Raw genomic sequence first — 16,809 nt, 5'->3', positions numbered from 1 at the left:
AAATGGGCACAAACATTTTATGAGGGTTGCCTACATTGTGTAAAAGGGCAAGTTGTCCACTGAGCAAGCACGATCACAGGGGAGATCAAACACTCTTCCTTGCCACTTGGTGTAATTAACCTGTCCAAGTTATTAATTTACAAGTGGTTTCCAATTGGTCAAACAAACATTGCATTCAGCACCTTTTGCACAGTATTTCTCACCAATTCTAAACAAATGCAGTTTCTTAAATTAATCTATGTGTCAACATAGGGAATGTGTTTCCAACGTCCCAAATCAGATTTATACAGCCAGGCTTATGCATCTCTTTCAAGTGGGATCATTCTTTTTAAAATTGTTATTTTAATATAAAGGGCTCTGAACTCATGCTTTATTATTGCTACCACAATCTCCTGCTCACTCACAGCTCGATTCATCATCTGGACAATCTATTTCCACATAAACATTGCTTAGAGGGGCGAAAGCGAGAAAAACCTCAATTGTTCCCTCGATAGTTACTAAATGTTACAAAATGATAAGCAGTGTCCTTTACAGACACCAGATATCCTGTTTTTTTTTCTCTTCACTAACTATGCTGCCTTTTGTAACTGATCGATTTAGTAACTTCAAGGCAAAACAACCTTGGAAGATGGTGGAAATAAAAAGTTATGGCATTCCCCTCGCCTCCTGTGCATTTATATGTTCAGCTTCATTTACCAAGTCATTGCATTCTGTCATACAACCTATTAATCACAAAATAAGCCTCTGTTAAAGGGACCCAGTTATTAGATCTGGTAGGATAAATTTCTGATTCTTAAGATACTCTACACCATTTGCATCAATGTAAAGTGGTCTCAGCTTTTCACTGATGACTTCTGTGTAGGTTAACTTGACTGCGAGGTCATTCAAGGCACACTGAAACAAGTATAAGCTTACCTCAAGAGATCATCTCACAACCCATGCAGCAATACTGCAACACAGTTCAGAGCCACGTTTGAAACATTCATTGTCAATCATTTTAATGTTAGTAAAGGGCCAGCACTCTTGTTGATCTCACACTCATGTTGACTTCACACTCACATTAAAATAAAAAACTTTTAGCTGAGGTAGAAAGATCTGGATCTTTTTCTGGTTAAAGAACAGTGCTCAATCAGAAATTTAACTTTGATCTACCAGCCCAAGCAATTTCCAACCCACTGCCTGGAGCGTAACAAATTTAGATGAGGTGTCCCCTCAAGTTCAAACCGAGCACATTGTGTTTTTATTCATTCTTGGAGTGTGAAACAGATTTGCAAATGTGAACATAACCTCCAATACTACAATGATGGAATCCAAGTCAAATTCTCCAGATTATTCAGAAAGCAACAAATTCAATGCATTTTTGCAACTCATCAACATGAGTTAGGGAAAGGGGAAGTTTTCAGGATATGGCTTTCTTAAAATTCAACTGGTCTGTGCACAAGTGCAATTTTAAAATTAGTACTAGAGTAATGACGATAATTTTGTTCTATGCATTCGTGTTTCTAGCTATTGTAAACAATTGATTATGATACTTGAAGTCGAATTTGCCAAAATTCAGCTCAGTGTCAATTTTGGCAAACTGCGTGAATGATTTCTCTCCTTGAGCTCTGGTGACTTAAAGTCATCAGACCCTTTGGTCCGACTCATCCATGCCGATCAGATATCCCAACCCAATCTAGTCTCACCTGCCAGCACCCGCCCCATATCCCTCCAAACCCTTCCTATTCATGTACTCAAATAGATGCCTTTTAGATGTTGCAATTGTACTAGCCTCAGCCAATCCTTCTGGCAGCTCATTCCATACACATACCACCCTCTGTATGAAAATGTTCCCCCTTAGGTCTCTTTTATATTTTTCCACTCTCACTCTAAACCTATGCCCTCTAGTTCTGGACTCCTCCACCCCAGAGAAGGGACTTTGTCGACTTATCCTATCCATGCCCCTCATGATTTTATAAACCTCCATAAGATCACCCCTCAGCCTCTGACACTCCAGGGAAGACAGGCCCAGCCTATTCAACCTCCCACTATAGCTCAAATCCTCCAACCCTGGCAACATCCTTGTAAACCCTTTCAAGTTTCACAACATCCTTCTGATAGGAAGGAGACTAGAATTGCATGCAATATTCCAACAGTGGCCTAACCAATGTCCTGTACAGCCTCAACATGACCTCCCAACTCTGTACTCAGTACTCTGACCAAAAAAGGAAAGCATACCAAACGGCTTCTTCACTATTCTATCTACTCATTTAGTCTCTCCCCCATCTCCTGTGGCTTCACATAAAGGCCAACTTGCTGATCTTTGAGAGGCCCTATTCTCTCCCTAGTTAGCCTTATGTCTTTAATGTATTTGTAAAAACCCTTACAATTCTCTTTAACTATATTTGCCAAAGTTATCTCATGTCCCCTTTTTGCCCTCCTGATTTCTCTCTTAAGTATACTGCTACTGCCTTTATACTCTTCCTAAGGATTCCTTCGATCTATCTTGTCTACACCTGACATATGCTTCCTTCTTCTTCTTCACCAAACCCTCAATTTCTTTAGTCATCCAGCATTCCCTATACCTACCAGCCTTTCCTTTCACCCTAATAGGAATATACTATCTCTGGACTCTCATTATCTCATTTCTGAAGGCTTTCCATTTTCCAGCTGTCCTTTTACTTGTGAAAATCTGCCCCCAATCAGCTTTTGAAAATTCTTGCCTAATATTGTCAAAATTAGCCTTCCTCCAATTTAGAACTTCAACTTTTAGACCTGGTCTATCCTTTTCCATCACTATTTTAAAACTAGTAAGATTATGGTCGATGGCCCCAAAGTGCTCCCCCACTGACACTTCAGTCACCTGCCCTGCCTTATTTCCCAAGAGTAGGTCATGTTTTGCATCTTCTCTAGTAGGTATATCCACACATTGAAACAGAAATTTTTCTTGGACACATTTAACAAATTCCTCTCCATTTAAACCCTTAACATTATGACAGTCTTAGTCTATGTTTGGAAAGTTAAAATCCCCGACCATAACCACCCTATTATTCTTACAGATAATTGAGTTCTCCTTACAAATTTGTTTTGCAATTTCCCTCTGACTATTAGGGCGACTATAAAAAAATCCCAATAAGGTAATCATCCCTTTCCTATTTCTCAGTTCCACCCAAATAACTTCCCTGGATGCATTTCCGGGAATATCCTCCCTCAGCACAGAGGTAATGCTATCCTTTATCAAAAACACCACTCCCCCGATTTCTTACGTCCCTGCAGTTTATCAGTCCTACCTTGTTCTCTGCTTTGTCCCTGTCTGCCCTGACTGTTTGACTCACTTCTTTTATCAACTGTACCAGCCTCAGATTGATCTCTTCCCTCACTTCCTCCCTGGGTCCCACTCCCCCACCTTAATAATTTAAATCCTCCTGTGCAGCTTTCGCAAATTTCCCTGCCAGTTTATCAGGCCCCTTCCAATTCAGGTGCAATCCGTCCTTCTTGTACAGGTCACTTCCAACCCAGAAGGGATTCCAATGACTAACTTCACTCTTCTCCAAAACTCACCGCATTAACTAAGTACCACATCTCTTTGGCACTAGCTTCTGCTCAGCAATTGCAGAAGTACTCTCTCAGCCTATAGATTAGATTAGATTATTTACAGTGTGGAAACAGGCCCTTTGGCCCAACAAGTCCACACCGACCCTCCGAAGAGCAATCCACACAGACCCATTGCCCTACATTTACCCCTTCACCTAACACTACGGGCAATTTAGTGTGGCCAAATCACCTAACCGCACATTTTTTGGACTGTAGGAGGAAACCGGAGCACCTAGGGGAAACCCACACAGACACAGGGAGAATGTGCAAACTCCACACAGACAGACGCCTGAGGCAGGAATTGAACCCGGTTCTCTGGCGCTGTGAGGCACCAGTGCTAACCACTGTGCCACCGTGCCGCCCAAATCTATACCTCCCAGGATTGCCAGCGCTTGCACCATTTTAAAAACTCAGTTGTACGTCAAGTCAAGCATTGCCAGTCTGTGGCTCCCCTTCATTGTTTAGACTGTGGGAGGGAAACAAAATAAAATGTTCCTGAGGGTACACAGTTGACACATCTGACACATCATTGAAAATACAAATGCATATTTGTAACTCCCTTGTTACTTAAAAACCAAACTACACAGATTACCCATCCATAGCATCATTCCATCTTAGAACTGTGTCAAAGGGTTCTACCAATGTTCCACCAATGTTCAGTGTACCATGACATCTTCTGATCATTCAATGTGCAAGCATCACATACTAGAAAGCCTGCATGTGGTTGAAACTGTTCACTTTTATTCAAAAGTAACAGAAGTGAAAAAAAAGAAAATAGAAAAAAAATTGTAGTTGCTCCTGGGTAGAGAAATGGGCTGCATGCCTTTTCAGGCTGCAATAGATTTACAGTGTAATGAAAAATAGCAGCACCTCGACCACAGTGGTGATAATTCCTGCTGGGGCTGGATCTATTGGCTACAGTTCCAATAAGCTTGTATGGGGAAGATTAGAAATGGAACAGGTCCTCGGCAAGTGAGCAGTCAGCATTCACACCACACACAAATGACAGTTTAGTATAGTTTCTACATAATTTTACTTGGAGGACTCTGAGTAGAAGGACCATTGAATGCGTTTAAATAGATGTCTTACACTGGAGACCTTATTCAGATGTATGAGCAAAACCCATGTGACATAATACAATAAGAGATTATGAGTACTGTAGGATTACTAGCGCCTTATAACTCACCTTATTGAGCTGACCACTCAGGACCACAAACTGATCTCTGCACAGTTCCTCAACAGACTCTGTGAATCCCTGGTCGGGTTGCACTAGACCTGCGAGACTGATTGTAGCCCACTTCCCGGACTATTGTGATATAGACCCCTTACTCTGGGCCGAGCAGCTGCCTGACCACATCTGAGCCCCTGGACTTGTATTGGACAGTGCCTTTGACTTACAATTTCAGGATCCCCTCACTGGGCTGTCTCCCCTAACCTGACCAAGGATTGCTCTGCTTAGACTTAAAAGAGTGCAATTAGGTGAAGTAATATTATGTGTTTATCATGGTATGACATTGGTGCTGTCCAGCAGCATGTCCACCCCCTTGACTGATTTCAGCTGACAACCAGAATGAGCCTGCTGGCTTTGTGTCTTTACTAAAAGGCAAGGCAAGGTGGTTCTGTGAGCCTTTAAGCCAAGGAGGCAAAGTATAAAAAGGCAAGGAAAGGAAAGGTATAGATATGCAGTGAGCATCCAAGAAGGTTCCAAATAGTGAACACAAACAGAATATGTGGAGTGCTCTGGTCTAATCCATGAGTTGGGTCCCTGTGATTATAAACAGTGTGTCTGGTAATAGCATTATAATGCTTCAACGTGCAGCACTGAAGTATAGAACAGTATTGTAAGTAGGTTGGAGATGTGCTATGGTGATACGGTGAGACTGATGTGTGTCTGTTGCCAACTTCCGAGGAAAGGGGTTTGGATAGTCGCTGCCCCTGGATCATGCCATAATATTTTGGTGATTCCTGTCCAAGATGGAAGACATATGGAGCAAGCAGAGTCTAGATTACAGTGGTGCTGGAAAAGCACAGCAGGCCAGGCAGCATCCGAGGAGCAGGACCTGCTGTGCTTTTCCAGCACCACTCTAATCTAGACTCTGGTTTCCAGCATCTACAGTCCTTGTTTTTACTATGTGGAGCAAGCAGACAGCTGGAATTATTGGGTCCTGACTATCTAGTTTCAATTTGGTGTGTTGGAGTATGGGAAAATGCATCTGAATGAGCTGATATTAGGAACTAATGAGATAGTAATCTGTGCAAACAGGTCTCTCATTGCTCATCACTGAGATTTTCATCTCACCGTCAAAACGTTTTGTGGAATCTCAATTTTTTGATTTCATCCTATTTTCCCAGATGATTTGTCAGTGTCCACATTATATGGGGGCTGGGAAGATTCCACCCTTAGTTTTGAAGCAGTGTTGCTTAATATTGGAATTTTAGTTCACCACCTTATTCTTCCTCTGACTTCAGCCTTCGAAACGGTTCCAATGAAGCTGATTGTATGCTTTAAGAACAGCAACTTTTCATTCATCTGTGTACTTTATTGCATTTGGATTCACAGATGTTTAAATTCAACAATTTTAAATCATCACCACCACCCCTGTTTTTCAAAAACCTTGTGCTTGCACTGATTTTGTCATGTCTTTTGCAACTTCTCTGGACTTAAATTTTCATCTTTTATGTATTATCACCAACATTTTTCCCAGGACCTTGAAGGTGGCAGGACAGGTTAATAGAGTAGTTAAGATGACATACTGGACACTTGCCATTATCAGGGTGGCATAGATTATAAAGACAGGGAGGTTTAGATTAGATTACCTACAGTGAAGAAACAGGCCCTTTGGCCCAGCAAGTCCACACCGACCCTTCAAAGAGTAACCCACCCAGACCCATTCCCCCCAACTAATGAGCATGGCTCATTCACCTAACCTGCACATCTTTGGATTGTGGGAGGAAACTCGCACAGACACCGGGAGAATGTGTAAACAGTCACCCAGGCTGGAATCGACCCTAGGTCTCTGGCACTGTGGATACTGTGAGGCAGCAGTGCTAACCACTGAGCCATCATGGCATCCCCCATGGCAGTTATGTTTGAGCTGTACAGAACTCAGCACCACTTTCTCAAGGGCACATGGGTTGTGCAATACATGCCAGCATTGCCAGAAATGGCCAAAACCCAATTATTCAAAACAAAATTGCCAGTTGCTTCTGATATTGATTAAGTCGGAGATAGGGCAAAGCAGGTAGCTCACAATCATGAAACCGGACCATATTTACCACAACACCTTCCAGCAGAGAAACAATAACATTCTACGGTTATGTAGCTTATGTTTCATTTGTGATTTTATAAACAACAATTAGCACATATATGACATCAACAATATGATAAATAATCCCAAGGCACATCACTGGAGCATTTTCAAACAGAATTTGACAATGAGTCATTAAAAAAAGAGAGATGTAAGAAATGACCAAAAGCTTGATCAAACAGCTAGGTTTAAAGGCGATACTTAAAGAAGAAGAGGAGGTAGAGAATTTTTGGGAGATAATTCAGAATGTAGGATATGGGTAGCTGAAGGCTTTGTTCACCCAGGCTGGATCACAGGAATCATGAATGAACAGAAGTCCAGAATTGGAGGATGTTAAAATTTGAGAGGGGTGTACGGATGGTTCAGTTTACCAAGAAAACCATTTAAAATTAGGGGAGGGAAGGAAAGAAATGAACACCTGGTGTGTGTACAGAACCTGATGTTACACTTCTCAATTTCTTTCTGTGACTGCATTTTTTTGATCCTGAATTTCATAAAATTTTCACTTCTACTCAAATGACTAAATAAAAACTGCATAGTTCTTACACTTAAAAATATAGAGGTGTTTGTCAGACAAGGGAAGAAAACACGATCTCGAAGGCTTGCAATGGGGAAACGTGTTCATGTGAATCACAGTCCACGGTAAAAGGGATGACTTTGTTTAGTAAATGCACTAACAATGTATATCTTCTGTAAAGATAATTCTATAAAACATTAAACCTTGTGAATCCAATGTAACAGGAGACGTTAATATGTTTATAATAAAGAGATTAACACCTCCATAAAGATAACATACAGAAGAAATTAATACGAATGCTGACTGCAGAACTTAATCCCCAGGATCAAGAACCTAAGAATTCAAACCATAAGCAGCTCACCATTAATCTTGAGACATTCTTTAGTTATATCTTTGTACAGGATGAAGAGGATCTGCCTTTCATCAGCAGCTTTTCAGTTTGCCCTTTTCCTTTCAAAGCTTGACCAAGTCCTTGACCGAGTATGAGTCACGAGAGCTGTCTTGAAAAGACACTAAGATAATTTTTCATTAAATGAACCAAAACCCTCCCTACCATTCTTATTTAAAATGTTAAATCTTAATCACAGCACAATGACAGAAGATCAAAGAGTACTATTAAACTTAATAATCTGGCAAAGTGAATGAAAATGGAAAAATAATTCAAAACGTGCACTTTATTCAAAGCAAATTGGCAATATATTATTGCTGGAAATAAGCTGCTATGGATCTTAGGGCCGACAGCAACATGAATAAACCTCATGTCCTATGTTAGCATTACATCCAGAGTTCTGTTTTCTAAAGTCCCTGGTGGGGGAAGGGTAACAGTTGTTCTTATGTCGAACAGTTACGTCAATATTTTGAATCAATTTGTTCAGACATGAGACATTTCTATCACAGGAAAGACTTAAATCCAGATCTTCTGGTCTGAAGGGAGGGTCACTACCACAGAGCCACAAGGACCCTATATAGAATGCTTCATGAATTTGTGCGTCATCTTTGCGCAGGGGGCATGCCAATCTTCTCTGTCTCGTTCCAATTTTAATTAGGTAAACTGTTAGCACTACTCACAACATCACTCTCCTTGCTTGGATCACTACGTTTTGCATTAGGAATGAATCAGTCTGATATGTTCTGTCTGAAGGCTCTATTATTTCACCAAAAGCTACCAACAATGTTGTTTCTCTTCCAAATGCCTGCTCATGTGTAACCTTAATGGAAGGATCATTCACAAAATCTCCATGATCACATGGGTCAGGAAACCTGCTACCAAACTAAGGCCATCGATGTAAACTCAGTGAATTGGTTCCATGTTCTGGGTATATTTACACAATGGCGCAGCCCACAGAGATTGGCTGACAATCCTGAGTATACAGAGAAGCAGAATGTAAAAATTTAATTCAATAAAAAGGGATCAAACAATGTTGAAAATTAAGAACAAGCAGTTAATCATATATCGGAAGGCTCAACAGACATGGTGTTGTTCTTTTCAGATCTTCACTGTTTGGTCTTGAAGAACAGCAGGAAGTAGTAGTGCCAAGATATGTTGATAAACAAACAATCTGGCAGGATCCTTCACTGGGCTGTCATTTTAAGTTCCTTTGGTGTTCTATCATTATGCTGTGATTAGAATCTATTATCTCAAATAAAAATGATATGTTAGGTTCACTTCATGTCATGAAAAAGAGTTTATTTCAGACAAACTTTGTGACACATTTTTGTGTTCAAGGGCCATCTTTAGCCCAGAATAATTAATATTGATTTCCCCTGTGTTTCTACAAACCATGTGATGGAATATTCACAACCACCTGATGATATCAATCCAGAAGGAGAATTAGAACTCTGGTTCCCATCTGCCAAGAATATCTGGAATAGGCTTGTATCCTGCAATTTCTGACTCAGAGACAGGAATTATTCTCAATTCTGAACAAGGTCTAAGTTCCCATAAATGTGTGTGCCATAGGAAGATCACGCTGCTTCAACTGTTTTATTTCTGCATGCTGATATGATGTTTCATAATGCATTATTATTTGGAAAGTTCGTCCCGCTTTTTGCGGGAATAAAAATCCTTGAATTTAGAGATCCAAGATGGCAGTGATCCAGTAGGTCTGCCTTGCTGGGCTCTGCCCAAAAACCCAGACAAAATGGTGCATTCACCCTCCCTCTCTCCCCATTGTGGTGCAATTCCCATGTTCTAGACTGCAAGACCTGTTATTTTTTAGCTTCAATGTTTTGTTTCAAAGGAAGGGTAAAAAAAAGGACTAAGGGGAAAGGACCACAGGGATCACAACAAGCAGGGCACTCCCCTGCAGTACCAGTTTGCCCTCGGCCGCAACATCAACCTCCGCGAAAGCTCCCAGGGACTTACCTGTGGAGCAGAGCCTAGTCCCTCATTAATTACTTTCAGGTTAGGGACTTTATAAAGAAAAAGACTACAGAAATGGTTAGTCCCTGTAAGTCAGATAGGGAGAAGAGAGTGCTTTGGTCCATGGGTACTCTCTCGGTCAGCACCCTCTGCCATTTATTTGGAGGTAGTGTCTCAAAGGATATCGAACGACTGTGTGGAATCTGGGCTCAAGAACCGAGGTGGAGATCTCACCAGAAGAGTGGGAGAATATTTGGGAGAACGGAAGAAAGGTTTCAATTTGCAATAGGATGCAGGCTCTGCAATTGAAGGAATTCCACAGAGTTTATTTGGCACTGGAGCGGCTTGCAAAATTAAAGACGGGAACGTCCCCAATGTGCCCTAAATGTAAAATAGATGTTGGTACTCTTACTCATTGTTTGTGGTCATGCCACAAGCTTTGTACGTATTGGCACACTATAGCGAGTGTTTTGGAAGTGGTCTTGGGATCTGAGGTCAAGATCCGATGTCCCTCCTCCTGGTTTTAGCGAATCTCCCCTCTTTGGACACACAAGGGAAGAAATTGTTTAGTATTCTTTCATTTTGTGTGAGAAAGAACATTCTGATAAGCTGGGTGTCAAAAAATACCCCCAGGGCTGGCTTTGTGCATGGGAAATCATGTCTCACAAACTTGATTGAGTTTTTTGAAGAAGTAACAAAGAGGATTGATGAGGGCAGAGCAGTAGATGTGATCTATACGGACTTCAGTAAGGTGTTCGGCAAGGTTGCCCAAGGGAGACTAGTTAGCAAGCTTAGATCTCATGGAATACAGGGAGAACTAGCCATTTTGGATACAGAATTGGCTCAAAGGGAGAAGACAGAGGGTGGTGGTGGAGAGTTGTTTTTCAGACTGGAGGCCTGTGACCAGTGGAGTGCCACAAGGATCGATGCTGGGCCCTCTACTTTTTGTCATTTACATAAATGATTTGGATGCGAGCATACGAGGTACATTTAGTAAGTTTGCAGATGACACCAAAATTGGAGGTGTAGTGAACAGCGAAGAGGGTTACCTAAGATTACAACAGGATCTGGACCAGATGGGCCAATGGGTTGAGACGTGGCAGATGGAGTTTAATTCAGATAAATGCGAGGTGCTGCATTTTGGGAAAGCAAATCTTAGCAGGACTTATACACTTAATGGTAAGGTCCTAGGGAGTGTTGCTGAACAGAGACCTTGGAGTGCAGGTTCATAGCTCCTTGAAAGTGGAGTCGCAGGTAGATAGGATAGTGAAGAAGGCGTTTGGTATGCTTTCCTTTATTGGTCAGAGTATTGAGTACAGGAGTTGGGTGGTCATGTTGCGGCTGTACAGGACATTGGTTAGGCCACTGTTGGAATATTTCGTGCAATTCTGGTCTCCTTCCTATCGAAAAGATGTTGTGAAACTTGAAAGGGTTCAGAAAAGATTTACAAGGATGTTGCCAGGGTTGGAGAATTTGAGCTGTGGGGAAAGGCTGAAGAGGCTGGGGCTGTTTTCCCTGGAGATTCGGAGGCTGAGGGGTGACCTTATAGAGGTTTACAAAATTATGAGGGGCATGGATAGGGTCAGTAGGCAAAGTCTTTTCCCTGGGGTCGGGGAGTCCAGAACCAGAGGGCATAGGTTTAGGGTGAGAAGGGAAAGATATAAAAGAGACCTAAGGGGCAACTTTTTCACGCAGAGGGTGGTATGTGTATGGAATGAACTGCCAGAGGATGTGGTGGAGGCTGGTACAATTGCAACATTTAAGAGGCATTTGGATGGGTGCATGAATAGGAAGGGTTTGGAGGGATATGGGCCAGGTGCTGGCCGGTGGGACTAGATTGGGTTGGGATATCTGGTCGGCATGGACGGGTTGGACCGAAGGGTCTGTTTCCATGCTGTACATCTCTATGACTCTATGACCCTCGGGGTTGCATAGGTTAGTTATGGTGCACATTCCCCTGGGACTTCCTTACAAGTATGGTGCACCAGAAAACAGAACTTTTTTTAATGGACGTGGTGGTTCTTTTTGAACCATATAGATGCGGACATATAAGCCATATTGGATAGGGCCTTTGTATTGCCACTGGAGCTGTGTCTGGTGGCCCGGGACCCCCTCGGAGGAGGAATTCTGAACAAATACGGGCATGCCAATTGATGCTCCCAAGGATGGGGAGCTTTGGTGGCATTGCGCTGAGTTTTGTAACTTAACGTAATTTAATTTAATCTGCCTTGGGTAAACTCGGTTTAATTTAGCTTCTTCTTGTTTTAATTTAGTTACTTATTGAATTGTAGTTTGTGGAGAGTTTTTTTTTCCTTAATTATTTGTGGAGTGGCGTAATAGTTTGTTTAATGTTATTGTTGTTATATTGCAAAATTGTTCTATTATTTTGTAGTAACTTTATTTTTTTGTAAAAAATTCAAAATCTTCTCAATAAAAATATTTATAAAAAACGTCCTTGAATTTAACAGGGATCCATTAATCATAAAAAATGGATTTGAGGAGGTGCTCGACACAGAACCAGGAGAAATGTGTGAAGCAAATTACACAGATTGGAATTGTGAAATGGCTTCGACCATTTGCTGCAATAGAATTCAACTTTCTCTCTTTTCATTCTTCCTCTGCAGTTCCTCCAGTCGCTGCTTGACATCACTCGGGGTCTCTGTAACGGGCTCTAGGGTCTCGATTATGGGTGTCTGCTGCCACCACTCCCACGACCTCCAGGTCCAAGTTGGAGCCATGGGCCTGGGGATGCCGGGGGTTCCATACCTTCTGTTCTCCATCCAATCCTCCTCCAGATGCTGCCACTGTTTCGCCACCTGTCCCCTTCACTGATGTTTCCACTCTTCTATGTCCCCGGGCCTAGCTGTGGACCTGAAGCCTCAGCTCAGCCTGGGGTCCATGCTGGAAGAATCAGTGGGACCTACTTCTAGCTCGCCGGGAGACCCCAGGCTGGGGTGGAGCCCTCCCGGCTCATCCTGGCATCGCTGCCAGCACTGCCAGAGGCTTCCCCCTTCCCCCTTCACCCGTCATGTTCCAGGCATTGCAATGCCTAATTCTCTTGATATGGTCTCTCAATCTCTCTCTCTCTCTCCCATGAGGGACAGACTCTGATCTTGTTGTCTGCGTCAGGGAAGAGGCTGAACTGCTGGTCTGTCCACATGGCAAAAAAAGTGGGTTGAAGATGTGCTGTGATGGCACAGTGGGGCTGATACGTATCTGATGCCAACATCTGTGAATGAGGATGGTGGTGGCAGTTCTGGCGGGACGTTTTAAGCAACTGTTGACCATGTACCATGCTCTGAGATGTTTGCTGTCATTGATAAATGCCCTGAGAACTGTAGCTGCCCAGTTTTGTCCAGCGTAGAGCCATTGAGTCATAGAGATATATAGCATGGAAAAAGACCCTTCAGTCCATGCTGACCAGATATTCTAAATGAATTCAATCCCATTTGCCAGCATTTGGCCCATATCCCCCTAAACCCCTCCTATTCATATACCCATCCAGACACCACTTAAATGTTGTAATTGTACCAGTCTCCACTACTTCCTCTGGCAGCTCCTTCCATACACGTACCACCCTCTCCATGAAAAAGTTGCCCCTTAGATCCATTTTAAATCTAAACCCATGCCCTCTAATTCTAGACACCCCCACCCCAAGGAAAATACCCTGTCTATTGACCCTATCCATGCCCTTCATGATTTTATAAACCTCTATAATGTCACCCCTCAGCCTCCGACACTCCAGGGAGAATAGCCACAGCCTGTCCAGACTCTCCCTATAGCTCAATTCCTCCAACCCTGGCAACATTCTTGTAAATCTTTTCTGAACCATTTCAAGTTTCATAACATCCTTCCAATAGGAGGGAGACCAGAATTGCATACAGTATTCGAAAAGTGTCCGAACCAAGGTCTTGTGCAACTGCAACATGACTTCCGAACTCCTGTACTCACATGCTCTGACCAATAAAGGAAAGCATACCAAATACCTTCTTCACTATTGTATCTACCTGAGACTCCACAGTGGATAGTACATATCAATGTGGCAGTATTAGGTACTAATGGTATGTAAATTCACAAAAAAAAGTCTCTCACCACTCACAAGCAAGATTCTCATCTTGCCAATCAAAATTTGCTTGCAGAATCAGGCTTTGAGTTCTTTCCATTCAGAATCACATTTCTTCTGATCTTGCCGTATTTTCCAATCTGACTCACTAAAGCCCACGTTGATCGGGGCTGGGAAGATTCCACCCAATAGTTCTTATCTCTTAGAATATAATTTTTATGTTCTTTTGTGTAATAGATTTTATGTTCTTTTGTTAAAATTACTTTGGCAACCTCTTGTAAGTATGTTCATTGATGACAATAAATCAAAAGTAAAACTGGTGATCTATCAAGCCAGGTTTCACCCTCGAAACTGAAAATGTGTTGCTGGAAAAGTGCAGCAGGTCAGGCAGCATCCAAGGAGCAGGAGAATCGACGTTTCGGGCATGAGTCTTTCTTCAGGAATGTGGCTGAAGGATGCCTCCCTTCACCCTCGAATCTGACTTCTCCAGTTATTACCATTTGCTGGGATCATAAGAAGACATGGTATAGCGAGCAGCTAGCGAGTGAGGGTGGTGTCTGTATCCTGGGGTGGCAAGGCTCAGGGTGGAGTCACCATCCTGACTTCTCCCAAGTTCTGCCTGGCTTGGGAAAATTCAAGGCTGATCTTCCTGACAGGAGGCCAGTTGAGGACCATAAATGCCCACATAAGGGGCACTTAGTTCTGTCAATGCTGAGATTCAATTCGGCAGGCAAGTAAAGAGTCACAGAGTCATACAGCATGGAAACAGATCGTTTAGCCGAACGTAATCTCAAACTAAACTAGTCCCACCTGCCTGCTTCTGGCCCATATCCCTCCAAACCTTTCCTATTCATGTATTCATCCAAATACATGCCTGGAGCTGGTTGGAGAGTGGATCCCTCCTCCTTATTCAGCATCTTTTGTTCGACAGATGGGCACAACAGTGGCAGGGAATCCATCCTTGTCATACCCGCCCTCTCCCCTTGATTATCCTTGAGTGATCCCAACCTTCTGATCTTGTGTTCTGGGGTTACAATGATGCTCATCCTTCTTAAACCAATTGCAGGATCATTGCACTCAGAGCTGCGGTGATGATGACCAGTGGGGTGCCAGCCTCTGACCCACTGCCAGAATTGCTCTGCAGATGCTCACACCCCGCAAAGGCAGTCAACCTTCTTCCTGATTGGGATTTAATCCCATTGGGGTTTCCAGGAAATTGCTGTGGCAGGAAGCCACTGAAAACCCTGCCACTATGATCTTTAAATTGTGCTTCCTCAGCTAATACCACAGCCATTTCGTACACATGACTTTTTAATTATGGTGGCTGCAGGTACCCAGTTTTAGCTGGGTTTATTCTCACTGTCTTTTATACAAAGACTTTGTTAAATTGTCAAGTTGGATTCATGGTTGTGGTTCCATGATGTAAAGCTCTGAAATCGCAGGTTGTGCATAATTCTGATGCTACAATGACAGTAGCTTGCATTTGAATAGCAAAGTACCAGTATGTACCGAGGTGTTTCAGAAAAATGTTATCAAGCAAAACATGGTAATTTACAAAATAGAAGCACTGTGGATGTTGGAGACCTACAACAGGAAAGCTGGACATGCCAGAGAAAGTTAGCATGTCTGGAGTGTCTGTGGATAGAAAAACTGAGTTAATGCTTTGAGTCTGATATGACTCAAAATGTTAACATTTTTTCTTTCCACTGATGCTGACAGATGATCCAATGTTACATTGGAGAACATTTTGTGGTACAGTGGTAATGTCCCTTCCTCTGAGCCAAGAGACCCATGTTCAAATCTCACCCACTCCAGAGATGTGAAATAACATCTCTGAACAGGTTGGTGAAAAAAAATCTAAAGGTGAACATTATGACAGATGATCAAAGGCCTGGTCAAAGAGGCAAGCTTTTAATGAGCTTCTTTAAATAAGGGAGAGGGAGAGTTGCAGATAAGTTTTGAAATGGAATTTAAAAGCTTTCATCTTGGATCTGAAGGCATACCCTCTATTGGTGGATCAATTAACATTAAGGATGCACAAGAGGTCAGAATTTCTGAAGGGAGATAACTCGAGGAGTTGTGGGACTGGAAGAGATTACTGAGATAGGAAGGGGTGAATATATGGAGGAAGTCGAAAACAAAGATAAGAATTTCAAAATTATCAGGTTCTGCGCTTGTGTAAAACACTACTTTGACGTTTGTCAACACAAAATCGAATGGCAGTTTCATGTTTCCCACAGAGGCAGAGTTTGATGAAATAGCTCTACTGAGCTATTTTCTAATTTTGCTTTGAAATGAAGTGGAGAATATATTTTTTTATCGAAGAATTTAATGGACTGGCACATATGGCTCAGTCTAAATTCTGGATTTCAAACCTGACAGGTTTTCAGATTTATCAATTTGCCAGGCAATGCATATGTCATAACACTGCCTGACATCCCCTGGCGGCATCTGTCCATCAGCACTAGCTTGTTGATTGCCGGAGGAGCTAAGCAACTCTCCTCTTGCTGTGGGAAGCACTGCAAATAGAACAGCTCAGATTGATCCTTATCTCAACACCTAGAGTGGACACATTGCACTTTCAAATCTTTTTGCAGTGGGTGATAAGAAGACTGGCAATTTAATTCTCTGCAGCTACCCTTTCCGGCCATTGAAGAGTAACACTGATGGGCTCCAATTCACAAATTGACGTATCAGCCATGTTTGGCTGTCTTGAGGAGTTCTATAAAGTGAAGAAAATTAATTTGCATGGATACATGTGGAAGTTGTGCACGGTATTCTGGCACCCTGTAATTGTGATAAGTTTGCTGTGAAAGACCTTTTCCTTCTAACTTTCTTCTGCCCCTGTCAATTTGTTTCCTTCCCTTCCTAAAATCATTGGTTTCATTGTGCTGCAGTGTATAATGTGTTAGATCAAATACTGCAAACTCAAGAAAATAGAAAAATAATGTTTTTTTTCCCCATGTAAATTAACTCACCGGTAATA

The 16,809-nt window shown here is 42.3% G+C and overlaps 1 protein-coding gene and 1 non-coding gene across 18 annotated transcripts in view; both read right to left on the bottom strand.

Annotated features, from left to right (window-relative positions):
- LOC122556528 (teneurin-2-like) overlaps positions 1 to 16,809 on the bottom strand; it is a 2,772,576-nt gene that overhangs the window by 963,394 nt on the left and 1,792,373 nt on the right. The window contains exon 1 of one of the 17 annotated variants that reach the window (XM_087995217.1): positions 7,760 to 7,813. The exons of the other annotated variants lie outside the window; for them this stretch is intronic. The gene's annotated coding sequence lies outside the window, so the exon portion shown is untranslated. Of the gene's footprint in view, positions 1 to 7,759; positions 7,814 to 16,809 lie in introns of those variants that run through there. 17 annotated transcript variants of the gene reach the window in all.
- On the bottom strand, positions 8,358 to 8,462 carry LOC122557004 (U6 spliceosomal RNA). The gene has a single exon (XR_006313732.1). It is a non-coding gene; the product is annotated as a U6 spliceosomal RNA (small nuclear RNA).

This window comes from Chiloscyllium plagiosum, unplaced genomic scaffold, assembly GCF_037043375.1.
Source record: "Chiloscyllium plagiosum isolate Xiang-an unplaced genomic scaffold, Cpla_swu_hap1 HiC_scaffold_16, whole genome shotgun sequence".
Lineage (NCBI taxonomy): Eukaryota > Metazoa > Chordata > Chondrichthyes > Orectolobiformes > Hemiscylliidae > Chiloscyllium > Chiloscyllium plagiosum.
Note: the sequence above shows the minus strand (reverse complement) of the source record. Positions and strands in the feature narration are given on the sequence as shown.